The sequence below is a fragment of the Oncorhynchus gorbuscha genome, unplaced genomic scaffold (genome assembly GCF_021184085.1).
Source record: "Oncorhynchus gorbuscha isolate QuinsamMale2020 ecotype Even-year unplaced genomic scaffold, OgorEven_v1.0 Un_scaffold_1152, whole genome shotgun sequence".
In the NCBI taxonomy this organism is placed as follows: Eukaryota; Metazoa; Chordata; class Actinopteri; order Salmoniformes; family Salmonidae; genus Oncorhynchus; species Oncorhynchus gorbuscha.
Genome location: NW_025746018.1, coordinates 140,001 through 155,579, shown reverse-complemented (window position 1 = coordinate 155,579; position 15,579 = coordinate 140,001). Strand labels below are relative to the sequence as shown.

General features: G+C 52.2%; 1 pseudogene; it reads right to left on the bottom strand.

Annotated features, from left to right (window-relative positions):
* LOC124021630 overlaps window positions 1-15,579 on the bottom strand; it is a 69,565-nt pseudogene that overhangs the window by 21,422 nt on the left and 32,564 nt on the right.

The following is a 15,579-nucleotide window of genomic DNA, read 5'->3' as shown; positions in this document are numbered from 1 at the left end:
GAGACACAGAGATGAGCGAGAGAGACATACACTCCTTTAGTGTCCAGCAGGGTCTGGAGCTAGAGACACAGAGATGAGAGAGACATACACTCCTTTAGTGTCCAGCAGGGTCTGGAGCTAGAGACACAGAGATGAGAGAGAGACATACACTCCTTTAGTGTCCAGCAGGGTCTGGAGCTAGAGACACAGAGATGAGAGAGAGACATACACTCCTTTAGTGTCCAGCAGGGTCTGGAACTAGAGACACAGAGATGAGAGAGAGACATACACTCCTTTAGTGTCCAGCAGGGTCTGGAGCTAGAGACACAGAGATGAGAGAGAGACATACACTCCTTTAGTGTCCAGCAGGGTCTGGAGCTAGAGACACAGAGATGAGAGAGAGACATACACTCCTTTAGTGTCCAGCAGGGTCTGGAACTAGAGACACAGAGATGAGAGAGAGACATACACTCCTTTAGTGTCCAGCAGGGTCTGGAGCTAGAGACACAGAGATGAGAGAGAGACACACACTCCTTTAGTGTCCAGCAGGGTCTGGAGCTAGAGACACAGAGATGAGAGAGAGAGACATACACTCCTTTAGTGTCCAGCAGGGTCTGGAGCTAGAGACACAGAGATGAGAGAGAGACATACACTCCTTTAGTGTCCAGCAGGGTCTGGAGCTAGAGACACAGAGATGAGCGAGAGAGACATACACTCCTTTAGTGTCCAGCAGGGTCTGGAGCTAGAGACACAGAGATGAGAGAGAGACATACACTCCTTTAGTGTTCAGCAGGGTCTGGAGCTAGAGACACAGAGATGAGAGAGAGACATACACTCCTTTAGTGTCCAGCAGGGTCTGGAACTAGAGACACAGAGATGAGAGAGAGACATACACTCCTTTAGTGTCCAGCAGGGTCTGGAGCTAGAGACACAGAGATGAGAGAGAGACATACACTCCTTTAGTGTCCAGCAGGGTCTGGAGCTAGAGACACAGAGATGAGAGAGAGACATACACTCCTTTAGTGTCCAGCAGGGTCTGGAGCTAGAGACACAGAGATGAGAGAGAGACATACACTCCTTTAGTGTCCAGCAGGGTCTGGAGCTAGAGACACAGAGATGAGAGAGAGACATACACTCCTTTAGTGTTCAGCAGGGTCTGGAGCTAGAGACACAGAGATGAGAGAGAGACATACACTCCTTTAGTGTCCAGCAGGGTCTGGAACTAGAGACACAGAGATGAGAGAGAGACATACACTCCTTTAGTGTCCAGCAGGGTCTGGAGCTAGAGACACAGAGATGAGAGAGAGACATACACTCCTTTAGTGTCCAGCAGGGTCTGGAGCTAGAGACACAGAGATGAGAGAGAGACATACACTCCTTTAGTGTTCAGCAGGGTCTGGAGCTAGAGACACAGAGATGAGAGAGAGACAGACCGACAGAGACTGATTATAACAGAACAGGTTACACAGTTTAACTACACCATAGTTACCCCATAGTTACCCCATAGTTACCCCATAGTTACCCCATAGTTACACCATAGTTACACCATAGTTACACCATAGTTACACCATAGTTACACCATAGTTACCAGTCGTAGGTCCGGCAGTTTGTCCAGTTTGACCTTCTCTTTGTGTTCCACTGACAGCTTGTAGTTGATTTGAGGGAGCTCCAGATATCCCAGACCCAGACCCACCTAAACAACAACAACAACAACATTAGCCCAGACCCACCTAAACAACAACATTAGCCCAGACCCACCTAAACAACAACAACATTAACCCAGACCCACCTAGACAACAACATTAGCCCAGACCCACCTAGACAACATTACCCAGACCCACCTAGACAACAACATTAGCCCAGACCCACCTAAACAACAACAACATTAACCCAGACCCACCTAGACAACAACATTAGCCCAGACCCACCTAGACAACATTACCCAGACCCACCTAGACAACAACATTAACCCAGACCCAGCTAGACAACAACATTAGCCCAGACCCACCTAGACAACAACATTAACCCAGACCCACCTAAACAACATTAGCCCAGACCCACCTAGACAACAACAACATTAACCCAGACCCACCTAGACAACATTAGCCCAGACCCCCCTAGACAACATTAGCCCAAACCCCCCTAGACAACAACATTAGCCCAGACCCACCTAGACAACAACAACATTAACCCAGACCCACCTAAACAACAACAACAACATTAACCCAGACCCACCTAAACAACAACAACAACAACAACATTAGCCCAGACCCACCTAAACAACATTACCCAGACCCACCTAAACAACAACAACATTAGCCCAGACACAGACCCACCTAGACAACAACATTAGCCCAGACCCACCTAGACAACAACATTAACCCAGACCCACCTAAACAACAACAACATTACCCAGACCCACCTAAACAACAACAACATTACCCAGACCCACCTAGACAACAACATTAGCCCAGACCCACCTAGACAACAACATTAACCCAGACCCACCTAAACAACATTAGCCCAGACCCACCTAGACAACAACAACATTAACCCAGACCCACCTAGACAACATTAGCCCAGACCCCCCTAGACAACATTAGCCCAAACCCCCCTAGACAACAACATTAGCCCAGACCCACCTAGACAACAACAACATTAACCCAGACCCACCTAAACAACAACAACAACATTAACCCAGACCCACCTAAACAACAACAACAACAACAACATTAGCCCAGACCCGCCTAGGCAACAACATTAGCCCAAACCCCCTAGACAACAACATTAGCCCAAACCCCCTAGACAACAACATTAGCCCAGACCCCCTAGACAACATTAGCCCAGACCCCCTAGACAACATTAGCCCAGACCCAGCTAGACAACATTAGCCCAGACCCCCTAGACAACAACATTAGCCCAGACCCCCTAGACAACATTAGCCCAGACCCCCTAGACAACAACATTAGCCCAGACCCCCTTAGACAACATTAGCCCAGACCCACCTAGACAACAACGTTAGCCCAGACCCACCTAGACAACAACGTTAGCCCAGACCCACCTAGACAACAACGTTAGCCCAGACCCACCTAGACAACAACGTTAGCCCAGACCCACCTAGACAACAACGTTAGCCCAGACCCACCTAGACAACAACGTTAGCCCAGACCCACCTAGACAACAACGTTAGCCCAGACCCACCTAGACAACAACGTTAGCCCAGACTCACCTAGACAACAACGTTAGCCCAGACCCACCTAGACAACAACGTTAGCCCAGACCCACCTAGACAACAACGTTAGCCCAGACCCACCTAGACAACAACGTTAGCCCAGACCCACCTAGACAACAACGTTAGCCCAGACCCACCTAGACAACAACGTTAGCCCAGACCCACCTAGACAACAACGTTAGCCCAGACCCAGCTAGACAACAACGTTAGCCCAGACCCAGCTAGACAACAACGTTAGCCCAGACCCAGCTAGACAACAACGTTAGCCCAGACCCAGCTAGACAACAACGTTAGCCCAGACCCACCTAGACAACAACGTTAGCCCAGACCCACCTAGACAACAACGTTAGCCCAGACCCACCTAGACAACGTTAGCCCAGACCCACCTAGACAACGTTAGCCCAGACCCACCTAGACAACAACGTTAGCCCAGACCCACCTAGACAACATTAGCCCAGACCCACCTAGACAACATTAGCCCAGACCCACCTAGACAACATTAGCCCAGACCCACCTAGACAACAACATTAGCCCAGACCCACCTAGACAACATTAGCCCAGACCCACCTAGACAACAACATTAGCCCAGACCCACCTAGACAACAACATTAGCCCAGACCCACCTAGACAACAACATTAGCCCAGACCCACCTAGACAACAACATTAGCCCAGACCCACCTAGACAACAACATTAGCCCAGACCCACCTAGACAACAACATTAGCCCAGACCCACCTAGACAACAACATTAGCCCAGACCCACCTAGACAACAACATTAGCCCAGACCCACCTAGACAACAACATTAGCCCAGACCCACCTAGACAACAACATTAGCCCAGACCCACCTAGACAACAACATTAGCCCAGACCCACCTAGACAACAACATTAGCCCAGACCCACCTAGACAACAACATTAGCCCAGACCCACCTAGACAACAACATTAGCCCAGACCCACCTAGACAACAACATTAGCCCAGACCCACCTAGACAACAACATTAGCCCAGACCCACCTAGACAACAACATTAGCCCAGACCCACCTAGACAACATTAGCCCAGACCCACCTAGACAACATTAGCCCAGACCCACCTAGACAACAACATTAGCCCAGACCCACCTAGACAACAACATTAGCCCAGACCCACCTAGACAACAACATTAGCCCAGACCCACCTAGACAACAACATTAGCCCAGACCCACCTAGACAACAACATTAGCCCAGACCCACCTAGACAACAACATTAGCCCAGACCCACCTAGACAACAACGTTAGCCCAGACCCACCTAGACAACAACGTTAGCCCAGACCCACCTAGACAACAACGTTAGCCCAGACCCACCTAGACAACAACGTTAGCCCAGACCCACCTAGACAACAACGTTAGCCCAGACCCACCTAAACAAAAACGTTAGCCCAGACCCAGACCCACCTAAACAAAAACATTAGCCCAGACCCCCCTAGACAACAACATTAGCCCAGACCCCCCTAGACAACAACATTAGCCCAGACCCCCCTAGACAACAACATTAGCCCAGACCCCCCTAGACAACAACATTAGCCCAGACCTCCCCTAGACAACAACATTAGCCCAGACCCCCTAGACAACAACATTAGCCCAGACCCCCTAGACAACAACATTAGCCCAGACCCCCTAGACAACATTAGCCCAGACCCCCTAGACAACATTAGCCCAGACCCACCTAGACAACATTAGCCCAGACCCAACTAGACAACATTAGCCCAGACCCACCTAGACAACATTAGCCCAGACCCACCTAGACAACATTAGCCCAGACCCACCTAGACAACATTAGCCCAGACCCCCTAGACAACATTAGCCCAGACCCCCTAGACAACATTAGCCCAAACCCCCTAGACAACATTAGCCCAGACCCCTAGACAACATTAGCCCAGACCCCCTAGACAACATTAGCCCAGACCCCCTAGACAACAACATTAGCCCAGACCCCCTAGACAACAACATTAGCCCAGACCCCCTAGACAACAACATTAGCCCAGACCCCCTAGACAACATTAGCCCAGACCCCCTAGACAACATTAGCCCAGACCCACCTAGACAACATTAGCCCAGACCCACCTAGACAACATTAGCCCAGACCCAACGAAATAATTAGATGTCAGGGGCCAGGTGTTTGTATAGTTTGGGTCATATGGGTGTGAAGTCATCAGGGACGTGTCTGATTAGAGGTCAGGGGTCAGAGGGTACCCTTGTATAGTTTGGGTCGTACGGGTGTGAAGTCATCAGGGACGTGTCTGATTAGAGGTCAGAGGTCAGGGGTACCTTGTATAGTTTGGGTCGTACGGGTGGTAAGTCATCAGGGACGTGTCTGATTAGAGGTGAGGGTCAGAGGTCAGGGGTACCTTGTATAGTTTGGGTCATACAGGTGTGAAGTCATCAGGGACATGTCTGATTAGAGGTGAGGGTCAGAGGTCAGGGGGTACCTTGTATAGTTTGGGTCGTAATGCAGTGTGAAGTCATCAGGGACGTGTCTGATTAGAGGTGAGGGGTCAGAGGTCAGGGGTACCTTGTATAGTTTGGGTCGTACGGTGTGAAGTCATCAGGGACGTGTCTGATTAGAGGTGAGGGGTCAGAGGTCAGGGGGTACCTTGTATAGTTTGGGTCGTACGGGTGTGAAGTCATCAGGGACGTGTTTGCGTATCTCTTCAGGTTGTCCTCCCAGAACCTCCCAGAAGTTAGGAGGTTCCTGACTCTGCTGCAGGGTGGTGATCTCTGCCTTCCCCTTACGCTCATTCTTATTGATCTTCTCTGCAAACAGCCTACACACACACACACACACACACACACAGTCAGAGACATTCATGGGCAGGCACACACGAACACACACACACACACACGAACACACACACCAGGTAGCAGGTAGGTAGCCTAGTGGTTAGAGCATTGGACTTGTAACCAAAGGGTTGCAAGATGCCCCTGAACAAGGCGGCAGTTAACCCACTGTTCCCCTGAACAAGGCGGCAGTTAACCCACTGTTCCCCTGAACAAGGCGGCAGTTAACCCACTGTTCCCCTGAACAAGGCGGCAGTTAACCCACTGTTCCCCTGAACAAGGCGGCAGTTAACCCACTGTTCCCCTGAACAAGGCGGCAGTTAACCCACTGTTCCCCTGAACAAGGCGGCAGTTAACCCACTGTTCCCCTGAACAAGGCGGCAGTTAACCCACTGTTCCCCTGAACAAGGCGGCAGTTAACCCACTGTTCCCCTGAACAAGGCGGCAGTTAACCCACTGTTCCCCTGAACAAGGCGGCAGTTAACCCACTGTTCCCCTGAACAAGGCGGCAGTTAACCCACTGTTCCCCTGAACAAGGCGGCAGTTAACCCACTGTTCCCCTGAACAGCGTTACTCTGGACCCTGATCTCTCTTTTGAAGAACATATCAAGACCATTTCGAGGACAGCTTTTTTCCATCTACGTAACATTGCAAAAATCAGAAACTTTCTGTCCAAAAATGATGCAGAAAAATTAATCCATGCTTTTGTCACTTCTAGGTTAGACTACTGCAATGCTCTATTTTCCGGCTACCCGGATAAAGCACTAAATAAACTTCAGTTAGTGCTAAATACGGCTGCTAGAATCCTGACTAGAACCAAAAAAAATTTGATCATATTACTCCAGTGCTAGCCTCTCTACACTGGCTTCCTGTCAAAGCAAGGGCTGATTTCAAGGTTTTACTGCTAACCTACAAAGCATTACATGGGCTTGCTCCTACCTACCTCTCTGATTTGGTCCTGCCGTACATACCTATACGTACGCTACGGTCACAAGACGCAGGCCTCCTAATTGTCCCTAGAATTTCTAAGCAAACAGCTGGAGGCAGGGCTTTCTCCTATAGAGCTCCATTTTTATGGAACGGTCTGCCTACCCATGTCAGAGACGCAAACTCGGTCTCAACCTTTAAGTCTTTACTGAAGACTCATCTCTTCAGTGGGTCATATGATTGAGTGTAGTCTGGCCCAGGAGTGGGAAGGTGAACGGAAAGGCTCTGGAGCAACGAACCGCCCTTGCTGTCTCTGCCTGGCCGGTTCCCCGTTTTCCACTGGGATTCTCTGCCTCTAACCCTGTTACGGGGGCTGAGTCACTGGCTTGCTGGGGCTCTCTCGTGCCGTCCCTGGGGGATGCGTCACCTGGGTGGGTTGATTCACTGTTGTGGTCGGCCTGTCTGGGTTCCCCACCCCTTGGGTTGTACCGTGTCGGAGATCTTTGTGGGCTATACTCGGCCTTGTCTCAGGATGGTAAGTTGGTGGTTGAAGATTTCCCTCTAGTGGTGTGGGGGCTGTGCTTTGGCAAAGTGGGTGGGGTTATATCCTTCCTGTTTGGCCCTGTCCGGGGGTGTCCTCGGATGGGGCCACAGTGTCTCCTGACCCCTCCTGTCTCAGCCTCCAGTATTTATGCTGCAGTAGTTTATGTGTCGGGGGGCTAGGGTCAGTTTGTTTATCTGGAGTACTTCTCCTGTCCTATTCGGTGTCCTGTGTAAATCTAAGTGTGCGTTCTCTAATTCTCTCCTTCTCTCTTTCTTTCTCTCTCTCGGAGGACCTGAGCCCTAGAACCATGCCCCAGGACTACCTGACATGATGACTCCTTGCTGTCCCCAGTCCACCTGGCCATGCTGCTGCTCCAGTTTCAACTGGCCTGGGCCCTAGGACCATGTCCCAGGACTACCTGACATGAGGACTCCTTGCTGTCCCCAGTCCACCTGGCCATGCTCCTGCTCCAGTTTCAACTGTTCTGCCTTACTATTATTCAACCATGCTGGTCATTTATGAACATTTGAACATCTTGGCCACGTTCTGTTATAATCTCCACCTGGCACAGCCAGAAGAGGACTGGCCACCCCACATATGCTCTCTCTAATTCTCTCTTTCTTTCTCTCTCTCGGAGGACCTGAGCCCTAGGACCGTGCCCCAGGACTACCTGACATGATGGCTCCTTGCTGTCCCCAGTCCATCTGACTGTGCTGCTGCTCCAGTTTCAACTGTTCTGCCTTATTATTATTTGACCATGCTGGTCATTTATGAACATTTGAACATCTTGGTCATGTTCTGTTATAATCTCTACCCGGCACAGCCAGAAGAGGACTGGCCACCCCACATAGCCCGGTTCCTCTCTAGGTTTCTTCCTAGGTTTTGGCCTTTCTAGGGAGTTTTTCCTAGCCACCGTGCTTTTACACCTGCATTGTTTGCTGTTTGGGGTTTTAGGCTGGGTTTCTGTACAGCACTTTGAGATATCAGCTGATGTACGAAGGGCTATATAAATAAATTTGATTTGATTTGATTTGAACAAGGCGGCAGTTAACCCACTGTTCCCCTGAACAAGGCGGCAGTTAACCCACTGTTCCCCTGAACAAGGCGGCAGTTAACCCACTGTTCCCCTGAACAAGGCGGCAGTTAACCCACTGTTCCCCTGAACAAGGCGGCAGTTAACCCACTGTTCCCCTGAACAAGGCGGCAGTTAACCCACTGTTCCCCTGAACAAGGCGGCAGTTAACCCACTGTTCCCCTGAACAAGGCGGCAGTTAACCCACTGTTCCCCTGAACAAGGCGGCAGTTAACCCACTGTTCCCCTGAACAAGGCGGCAGTTAACCCACTGTTCCCCTGAACAAGGCGGCAGTTAACCCACTGTTCCCCTGAACAAGGCGGCAGTTAACCCACTGTTCCCCTGAACAAGGCGGCAGTTAACCCACTGTTCCCTGAACAAGGCGGCAGTTAACCCACTGTTCCCCTGAACAAGGCGGCAGTTAACCCACTGTTCCCCTGAACAAGGCGGCAGTTAACCCACTGTTCCCCTGAACAAGGCGGCAGTTAACCCACTGTTCCCCTGAACAAGGCGGCAGTTAACCCACTGTTCCCCTGAACAAGGCGGCAGTTAACCCACTGTTCCCCTGAACAAGGCGGCAGTTAACCCACTGTTCCCCTGAACAAGGCGGCAGTTAACCCACTGTTCCCCTGAACAAGGCGGCAGTTAACCCACTGTTCCCCTGAACAAGGCGGCAGTTAACCCACTGTTCCCCTGAACAAGGCGGCAGTTAACCCACTGTTCCCCTGAACAAGGCGGCAGTTAACCCACTGTTCCCCTGAACAAGGCGGCAGTTAACCCACTGTTCCCCTGAACAAGGCGGCAGTTAACCCACTGTTCCCCTGAACAAGGCGGCAGTTAACCCACTGTTCCCCTGAACAAGGCGGCAGTTAACCCACTGTTCCCCTGAACAAGGCGGCAGTTAACCCACTGTTCCCCTGAACAAGGCGGCAGTTAACCCACTGTTCCCCTGAACAAGGCGGCAGTTAACCCACTGTTCCCCTGAACAAGGCGGCAGTTAACCCACTGTTCCCCTGAACAAGGCGGCAGTTAACCCACTGTTCCCCTGAACAAGGCGGCAGTTAACCCACTGTTCCCCTGAACAAGGCGGCAGTTAACCCACTGTTCCCCTGAACAAGGCGGAAGTTAACCCACTGTTCCCCTGAACAAGGCGGAAGTTAACCCACTGTTCCCCTGAACAAGGCGGCAGTTAACCCACTGTTCCCCTGAACAAGGCGGCAGTTAACCCACTGTTCCCCTGAACAAGGCGGCAGTTAACCCACTGTTCCCCTGAACAAGGCGGCAGTTAACCCACTGTTCCCTGAACAAGGCGGCAGTTAACCCACTGTTCTCCTGAACAAGGCGGCAGTTAACCCACTGTTCCCCTGAACAAGGCAGTTAACCCACTGTTCCCCTGAACAAGGCAGTTAACCCACTGTTCCCCTGAACAAGGCAGTTAACCCACTGTTCCCCTGAACAAGGCAGTTAACCCACTGTTCCCCTGAACAAGGCAGTTAACCCACTGTTCCCCTGAACAAGGCAGTTAACCCACTGTTCTGCCAATTGGGAGATCTAATTCTTATCTACAATAACTGCCAAACCCAGACGACGCTGTGCCAATTGGGAGATCTAATTCTCATCTACAATGACTGCCAAACCCAGATGACGCTGTGCCAATTGGGAGATCTAATTCTCATCTACAATGACTGCCAAACCCAGATGACGCTGTGCCTATTGTGTAAATAAAGTTTAAATTCAAAAACGCCAGAGTGAGGTGTTTAGAACTGTACATTCAATAGCTCCGCCCCCATCTCAACGGACGACGCCCCCGACTCAACGGACGACGCCCCCGACTCAACGGACGACGCCCCCGACTCAACGGACGACGCCCCCGACTAAATTTTACTTCACAGTTTGTATGTGTGGTAGTTACCGGGCCTTAGTGGTACCGGCCAGAGTAGTGTTGGTGTGTGTTAGTCACCGGGCCTTAGTGGTACCGGCCAGAGTAGCGTTGGTGTGTGTTAGTTACCGGGCCTTAGTGGTACCGGCCAGAGTAGTGGTGTGTGTGTTAGTTACCGGGCCTTAGTGGTACCGGCCAGAGTAGTGAGTAGTGATGGTGTGTGTTAATTACCGGGCCTTAGTGGTACCGGCCAGAGTAGTGTTGGTGTGTGTTAGTCACCGGGCCTTAGTGGTACCGGCCAGAGTAGTGTTGGTGTGTGTTAGTCACCGGGCCTTAGTGGTACCGGCCAGAGTAGTGTTGGTGTGTGTTAGTCACCGGGCCTTAGTGGTACCGGCCAGAGTAGTGTTGGTGTGTGTTAGTCACCGGGCCTTAGTGGTACCGGCCAGAGTAGTGTTGGTGTGTGTTAGTCACCGGGCCTTAGTGGTACCGGCCAGAGTAGTGTTGGTGTGTGTTAGTCACCGGACCTTAGTGGTACCGGCCAGAGTTGTGAGTAGTGTTGGTGTGTGTTAGTTACCGGGCCTTAGTGGTACCGGCCAGAGTAGTGTTGGTGTGTGTTAGTCACCGGGCCTTAGTGGTACCGGCCAGAGTAGTGTTGGTGTGTGTTAGTCACCGGGCCTTAGTGGTACCGGCCAGAGTAGTGATGGTGTGTGTTAGTTACCGGGCCTTAGTGGTACCGGCCAGAGTAGTGTTGGTGTGTGTTAGTTACCGGGCCTTAGTGGTACCGGCCAGAGTAGCGTTGGTGTGTGTTAGTTACCGGGCCTTAGTGGTACTGGCCAGAGTAGTGATGGTGTGTGTTAGTTACCGGGCCTTAGTGGTACCGGCCAGAGTAATGTTGGTGTGTGTTAGTTACCGGGCCTTAGTGGTACCGGCCAGAGTAGTGATGGTGTGTGTTAGTCACCGGGCCTTAGTGGTACCGGCCAGAGTAGTGTTGGTGTGTGTTAGTCACCGGGCCTTAGTGGTACCGGCCAGAGTAGTGTTGGTGTGTGTTAGTCACCGGGCCTTAGTGGTACCGGCCAGAGTAGTGATGGTGTGTGTTAGTTACCGGGTCTTAGTGGTACCGGCCAGAGTAGTGATGGTGTGTGTTAGTTACCGGGCCTTAGTGGTACCGGCCAGAGTAGTGGTGTGTGTTAGTTACCGGGTCTTAGTGGTACCGGCCAGAGTAGTGTTGGTGTGTGTTAGTTACCGGGCCTTAGTGGTACCGGCCAGAGTAGTGGTGTGTGTGTTAGTTACCGGGCCTTAGTGGTACCGGCCAGAGTAGTGTTGGTTACCGGGCCTTAGTGGTACCGGCCAGAGTAGCATTGGTGTGTGTTAGTTACCGGGCCTTAGTGGTACCGGCCAGAGTAGCGATGGTGTGTGTTAGTTACCGGGCCTTAGTGGTACCGGCCAGAGTAGTGTTGGTGTGTGTTAGTTACCGGGCCTTAGTGGTACCGGCCAGAGTAGCGTTGGTGTGTGTTAGTTACCGGGCCTTAGTGGTACCGGCCAGAGTAGCGTTGGTGTGTGTTAGTTACCGGGCCTTAGTGGTACCGGCCAGAGTAGCGCTGGCTCCTCTCCAGATGAAAATCTCCAGACCCGTATCCACCAGGAAGACAAACCTACAGGAACACAGAGCATTAGAACTACAGGAACACAAAACTACAGAAACACAGAACTACAGAACTACAGGAACACAGAACTACAGAACTACAGGAAGACAGAACTACAGAACTACAGGAACACAGAGCATTAGAACTACAGGAACACAGAGCATTAGGACTACAGGAACACAGAGCATTAGGACTACAGGAACACAGACCATTAGAACTACAGGAACACAGAACTACAGAGCATTAGAACTACAGAAATACAGGAACACAGAACTACAGAACTCCAGGAACCAAAAACAGACTATCCATCTCCATGACAACAGTATTGTCAGTCTGTAAAGCCCTCCATGGTGCTGTCCATGCTAAAACAGACTGTCCATCTCCATGACAACAGAACTCACCGTGGGTCCAGGGACGAGGCCTTCAGAGGAACCGACTCCAGACGGATGTTCTTCTTCCCATAAACGCGATACAACCTGGAACACACACACACACACACACACACACACACACACACACACACACACTTAGAGTTTGTACACCCCCCACACCCCCCTCCTTACCTGACAGTATAGTGTGCCCCCTCCCTCCTTACCTGACAGTATAGTGTGTGTGTCCCCCTCCTTACCTGACAGTATAGTGTCCCCCCTCCTTACCTGACAGTATAGTGCCCCCCTCCTTACCTGACAGTATAGTGTGCCCCCCTCCTTACCTGACAGTATAGTGTGCCCCCCTCCTTACCTGACAGTATAGTGTGCCCCCCTCCTTACCTGACAGTATAGTGTGCCCCCCCTCCTTACCTGACAGTATAGTGTGTCCCCCCTCCTTACCTGACAGTATAGTGTGTCCCCCCTCCTTACCTGACAGTATAGTGTGTCCCCCCTCCTTACCTGACAGTATAGTGTGTCCCCCCCTCCTTACCTGACAGTATAGTGTCCCTCCCCCTCCTTACCTGACAGTATAGTGTGTGTCCCCCCCTCCTTACCTGACAGTATAGTGTGTGACCCCCTCCTTACCTGACAGTATAGTGTGTCCCCCCTCCTTACCTGACAGTATAGTGTGTCCCCCTCCTTACCTGACAGTATAGTGTGTGTCCCCCTCCTTACCTGACAGTATAGTGTGTGTCCCCCTCCTTACCTGACAGTATAGTGTGTCCCCCTCCTTACCTGACAGTATAGTGTGTCCCCCTCCTTACCTGACAGTATAGTGTGTGTCCCCCTCCTTACCTGACAGTATAGTGTGTGTCCCCCTCCTTACCTGACAGTATAGTGTGTGTCCCCCTCCTTACCTGACAGTATAGTGTGTGTCCTCCACAGTGTAGAAGCCACTGGCTGTCCCCCTCAATGTAGGAGATGTCATTTTCAAACACCTGGTGGGGCAGAAGAGTTGGCAAGGTTTTCTACAGGCCGTGTGTGTGTGTGTGTGTGTGTGTGTGTGTGTGTGTGTGTGTGTGTGTGTGTGTGTGTGTGTGTGTGTGTGTGTGTGTGTGTGTGTGTGTGTGTGTGTGTGTGTGTGTGTGTGTGTGTGTGTGTGTGTGTGTGTGTGGACCTACAGCGCTGAACTCCTCAGACTCGTCTCCCATCTCCTCTCTGATGGTTCGGCACTCCGCCCCCAGGTAGTTACGGAGGTTGACGGGCGTGGATGGCAGACCCCGCCTTCTTATCCAGCGTAGCTTCCTGACCGATCCAGTAAAATATCTGCCAGTTCAGAGCTCCGTTGTCATCCAGGAACGTCTGGGGTGGGGGAGGAGGGGAGGGGTGGGGGAGTCAGAGGAGGGGTGGGGGAGGAGAGGAGGGGTGGGGGAGGAGAGGTGGGGGGGTCAGAGGAGGGGTGGGGGAGGGGAGGAGGGGTGGGTTAGAGGAAGTGGGGTGGGGGGTTAGAGGAAGTGGGGTGGGGGGTTAGAGGAAGTGGGGTGGGGGGTTAGAGGAAGTGGGGTGGGGGGTTAGAGGAAGTGGGGTGGGGTGGGGAGTTAGAGGAAGTGGGGTGGGGGGAGTTAGAGGAAGTGGGGTGGGGTGGGGGGTTAGAGGGGGGTGGGGGGTTAGAGGAGGAGGGAGGGGGGTTAGAGGAAGTGGGGTGGGGGTTAGAGGAAGGGTGGGGGGGTAGAGGAGGAGGGAGGGGGTTAGAGGAGGAGGGAGGGGGGTTAGAGGAGGAGGGAGGGGGGGGTTAGAGGAGGAGGGAGGGGGGGTTAGAGGAGGAGGGAGGGGGGTTAGAGGAGGAGGGAGGGGGGTTAGAGGGAGGAGGGAGGGGGGGGGTTAGAGGAGGAGGGGAGGGGGGTTAGAGGGAGGAGGGGGTCAGAGGAGGAGGGGAGGAGGGGGGGTCAGAGGAGGAGGGGAGGAGGGGGTCAGAGGAGGAGGGGGTTAGAGGTTACTACATAAAAGTACAATATGAAAAGATCAACCAGGCCTGACCAGTACAGATTAACCAGGCCTGACCAGTACAGATTCACCAGGCCTGACCAGTACAGATTCAACCAGGCCTGACTGACCCGTACAGATTAACCAGGCCTGACCAGTAGATTCACCAGGCCTGACCCGTACAGATTAACCAGGCCTGACCCGTACAGATTAACCAGGCCTGACCCGTACAGATTAACCAGGCCTGACCCGTACAGATTAACCAGGCCTGACCCATACAGATTAACCAGGCCTGACCCGTACAGATTAACCAGGCCTGACCAGTACAGATTAACCAGGCCTGACCAGTAGATTCACCAGGCCTGACCCGTACAGATTCACCAGGCCTGACCAGTACAGATTCACCAGGCCTGACCAATAGATTCACCAGGCCTGACCCGTACAGATTCACCAGGCCTGACCCGTACAGATTCACCAGGCCTGACCCGTACAGATTCACCAGGCCTGACCAGTACAGATTAACCAGGCCTGACCAGTACAGATTAACCAGGCCTGACCAGTAGATTCACCAGGCCTGACCCGTACAGATTAACCAGGCCTGACCCATACAGATTAACCAGGCCTGACCCGTACAGATTAACCAGGCCTGACCAGTACAGATTAACCAGGCCTGACCAGTAGATTCACCAGGCCTGACCCGTACAGATTCACCAGGCCTGACCAGTACAGATTCACCAGGCCTGACCCGTACAGATTCACCAGGCCTGACCCGTACAGATTCACCAGGCCTGACCAGTACAGATTAACCAGGCCTGACCAGTACAGATTAACCAGGCCTGACCAGTAGATTCATCAGGCCTGACCCGTACAGATTCACCAGGCCTGACCAGAACAGTTCGGCTCATGTCTGACCAGTACAGATTAACCAGGCCTGACCAGTACAGATTCACCAGGCCTGACCAGTACAGATTCACCAGGCCTGACCAGTACAGATTCACCTGGCCTGACCAGAACAGTTCGGCTCATGTCTGACCAGTACAGATTAACCAGGCCTGACCAGTACAGATTCACCAGGCCTGACCAATAGATTCACCAGGCCTGACCCGTACAGATTCACCAGGCCTGACCCG